At 47.2% G+C, this 4343-nt stretch overlaps 1 long non-coding RNA gene across 1 annotated transcript; it reads left to right on the top strand.

The window, feature by feature from the left end:
• Positions 1 to 1549: 1549 nt before the first annotated feature.
• LOC135397366 (uncharacterized) lies at positions 1550 to 3497 on the top strand. Its single transcript, XR_010423635.1, has 2 exons — positions 1550 to 1678; positions 3153 to 3497. It is a non-coding gene; the product is annotated as an uncharacterized LOC135397366 (long non-coding RNA).
• The last annotated feature ends 846 nt before the right edge of the window (positions 3498 to 4343 follow it).

Genomic DNA, 4343 nt, shown 5'->3' with positions numbered 1-4343 from the left:
GAGAGCATGCGCCAAGAAGACATTGCGGAAAAACTAGCATCCGAACGAGTGAGAGAACAATCCACCTTAAAGTACATGTGTTGTTTCAATTAGCTATTCCTTTCAATTATTTACGTTGGTCGCCGCCCTCGCTCACCATGAGACACCCTTGGCTGCGAACAGACCGAGAGCATTCACCAACATGCCCCCCCCCCCTTTTATAGGACAACCCATTTTCCCGCGTATCCACAAGACCAGAGGCGCCTCTGCAGGTATACGGGATAAGACGGGGGTGCCCCGAGTATCTGATGAGCTTGTAAGGGTGGAAGTGGCATACCCGAGTGGGTATAAAAGCGTCCGCTCGTTCGTGGTATAAGGTCGTACTGAAGACTGGGAGGTGGTGCGTTCGAATCCTACCACCAGCGGTGCTGTCTGAGGTTTTCCCTGAGTTTTGCGGAAGTTCCCCATTACGCCTGTCCGGGACGCATACTAACCCCCCCCCCCCCCCCACACACACACCCCTGTCCCCAACTCCTTCCTGCTGTCCATCTGTGCACGTCTGTACGCCGCTCATAGCCACAGTTGCTTCGCGGCGCCAACACGGGATCAAAATCAACCGCAGCTGGACTCCCCCCCCCCCCTCACTATGTCAAAACTGATTGGTCCATGGCCAAATTCAGCCCACCAACGCTCTGCCCTAAAAGCACTTCTAAACTTTTTGGACACTGTAGGACTGACTGGCGTACTTAGGCTAACTAGGAGTACTGACCGGTCCTCACTATTTCACCACATTACCGCCAGTAATGGTGTGGAGTATCGCCCCTGGCGATGAATCTCCCCAATCATCATCATCATCAAAATAAAGTGTGTTTCGTTTTTGTCTTGCAACCGCTGAAAAAATTATTCCGTCGCATTCTAAAGACCCTTTTTGTTCGCAGGAACTCAGTAGCGCCAGACGGGTCCTCCTTTCTCTTCGCTGTCCCATGATCAGACCCAATTGTTTTAACAATTTACTTTTTTTCATAGTTAAAAAAAACGCTACCCCCCCCCCCCCCCAGTGCGGGGGAAATATACAAAAGGGACGACAAGACACAACACTCACGCATGACACAGCACAATATATGCTTTGTATGATTCCCCAGCACTAGAGGTTATTAGAAGTTTTCTTTTATATATATATATATATATGAACATGCCCACATCCTGACTATTATACCTTTTTTCTTTGTTCGAATTGTTTGTACACCATGTGCAGAGACTCCTCTCGTACGCATTGAGTTTCATTCAGTGTCTGCCTATATACATAATTGTCTCCGAAACGTGTGCTGGCTTGCTGCGCTCAAGATCGCGAGTTCAAACCCGCCCGTGTACGGTAGCAATGTTGGAGGAGGCAAACAATGCTTCCAGCACCGTGTGTCTGAGATTTCTGGCGCACGTCAAAAAACCCCGCGTGGTCGAAATTATCCGCAGTCCTATACCCCCCATAGGCAGATAAACCTTACGTGTAACGTCACAGCACCGTTATTATTTTTTGTCCCCGTGCGAGTACATTATCTGTGGATTACTTCCATCTGCTACACGGTCTGGGCATACGCGGCGCTTGTCTTATAGATAAATGCTTATCATGTCTTTCGCCACATAACTGGAAACGTTGTGACGCTTCTGTGGTGTACGCTGTCCGCATACTTCTCCTCTTCTGGTAAGTGAAGTGCATTATTCTACAGAAAAAAAGCGTGAATCCAGGGGGTAGCCACCCCTATACACAGCTGGAAAACTGTTGATTGGCTCTCTCGGTCTTTTTCGCTGTTATGTCGTATTTTTGGCGTCACGACACCGCAGACAAACACGTTGACTCACGAAGCATCCGGATGTGTCCCTGCCCTACCACCACAATTTTCTACACCGTAGAATATAACGGTTATTTTGTGACTGTTGTCTACGGAAGTAGGCCTGTGCGAACAACGAATGGTTCAAGTATTGCAAGATGTCGGATGAGATTACAGACAAAGCCGTTTCCTGCGCGAAGCGCAATGGTCGTCGCCGCAGTAGTCCCATTTCATCTCTTTCCACGAGGGACGTCGAAATACCTTGCGTCGTGTGCCGATACAGTGAACCCTCGTTAATATGACCCCCGATAATCTGACATACGCGCTTTACGACCATACTCTTGGGGAACAATGCTGTGAAACCTCTGCAAATCCCCCCGCTAATATGACAATTCCGCATTATGACCAAAATTTTCGGGAACGACCATGGTCATAATAACGAGGGTTCACTGTATTTCCGACCAATGTGGTGTCGGCCGTGATCATTGTCATCTCGTGACGCAAAGCTACGAATTATCGTTAACCATTTCACCACTCGGCATTTCGGCGTATATGGACATAGCTTATGGGGATCACTCCCAAAGGGATTCTGGGGCCGATCCACGTTTCCCCCAGTCCAGATCTAAGATCCAAGGAGTAGCCAGACAGCTATTGTCCATCTGCTTTGCATATGCATGCTTCCGTGTGAAATGAAGCAGTAATCCCAATTATACATACTTATTAGTTCCCGTGTATAAACTGGTGCTACATGACTGGTGGTAGGATTCAGACACTAAGGGCGGGTTATGAAGACAGACACCAAGATTTTGGATCAGCGGCCAACTAGCCCTCTGAAGGGCGGTCAACTGTGTGCCGCGACAAAGCTCAGTGTGTTCAGGTCGTATGAAAAAGAAAAGCACGTGCTACTTATAAATATGAGTCGCTGTCGCTGTACTCTATACACACTATACTTCCGAAATATCTTGTTTCACGACAACTTAATTTTTCGAAATAATTCAAACATTTTTGTCAGATCACACTCAGGTTTTGTTAGATTGTCATGTCCGTCAGTGACTATATACATGTGAAACATTTGAACGCCCCAATGTGGGATAGATAATTCACCTCTTATTGTGGCTTTCGGCTATTATTTATTGCCACTACAGATGTATGAGACATTAAATAATAATAAAGACGTAAAGCCTTAGTTATAATAATGCTTCTGCTTTTTATCTAATAATACTTGCACAGTGAGAAGAAAATTTCGTCAATGTCTATATTCTTACTTGCTTGGTTTTCTCGTTGAATTGGCATTTAGTTTGCTACTTGTTCTGTGCGAGTCGCTGTTCGTGTTCTCTGTTGTTGCAGTTCGCTTCAATGGAAATGCATAGAGAAGACCTGGATACGGACATTTCTCAACGGGTGTGGTTGGTGTCTGCATGCGCTGCAGGATCTATTATCACCTCGGCGGTGTCCATCTTCTTCGGGATTTTCGTCAGCGCGGCTTTTATACCGCTGTTGGTAGTGGGAAATGGCATTTGGATCGCGGTTGCCTACAAGTACGGATACAGGTGGCCCAAAAAGCAAGGATGTCACGCCAACGGTGGTTCCCTCTGAGGGGCATTCTGAGAAAACCACAAAAGCGTCAACCGATTCCGCAATATGCCGCTATGTCGAAAAGATAAATGACAAAATTAAAAGACTAACTACAGTTTTAAATGTGTGAGGCCTACGTGGCGGCGAGCCTGGGTTCTGCGATGTTGCTCAACGGTTCTAAGGACAATTCGCATCGACTATCCAAACCACCCCAGGCAAAAATTTGAGCTGGAATCCCAAGTGCATCCACTTGGATTTCAGGCCAATATTCTGCGTGGGACGTCATGTTCGTCATGTCTGTGTGATGGCACGTCAGAGTGGCAGAGTCTCCGGATTAGGTATGCAACTTTTTGACTGCACAAGTGAAATGCAGCACAGAATTCACTTGTACGCAGCAGTCAAAGTTCTGAACGGCTAACTACAACATGTCACGGAAAAAACAAGTTCAATGAAATGGCACGAAGGAAAATCGGAAACTCTTTGCTAGTCTCACAGGAGAAAGTTCCTGACGTCAGTTGCCAGAAAGACAGTGATGAGGTGGGAGCTCCAGTTCGTTGTCTTTGCGATTTCCTCCGCGATACATTCGAGCGGAAGGAACTCGCCGATGTCTCTCTTCGGGAGTCATAATTTCTTATGCATATGCTTCCAAACCAGGACTGAATTCCTGCGACTGCCTTCCCTGCGACTCGTTTTATGAGTATTAGTTTTTTTATTTATCTTTTTTTTTTCTACGTGCGTCCCTTACACAGTCGCATCCCACTTGACACCCGCGACCACAAGATGCAGGGTCTACACTGGGTGTACTCTCGAAGCATGCCCGTGCCCTCACGAATAAGTTCTATTGCTCGCAGCAGCGCCGCCTTGGCTAAGGGGGGAGTCCGAAGTCTCCTTATCAACGCATCCGTTGTTTTCTAGGGGGGCACGACCTTCGCCGCTCTAACGACAGATTATCTGTGTTAGCGA

Source organism: Ornithodoros turicata, chromosome 1, assembly GCF_037126465.1.
Source record: "Ornithodoros turicata isolate Travis chromosome 1, ASM3712646v1, whole genome shotgun sequence".
NCBI lineage: Eukaryota > Metazoa > Arthropoda > Arachnida > Ixodida > Argasidae > Ornithodoros > Ornithodoros turicata.
This window is presented reverse-complemented; position numbering and strand designations above follow the sequence as displayed.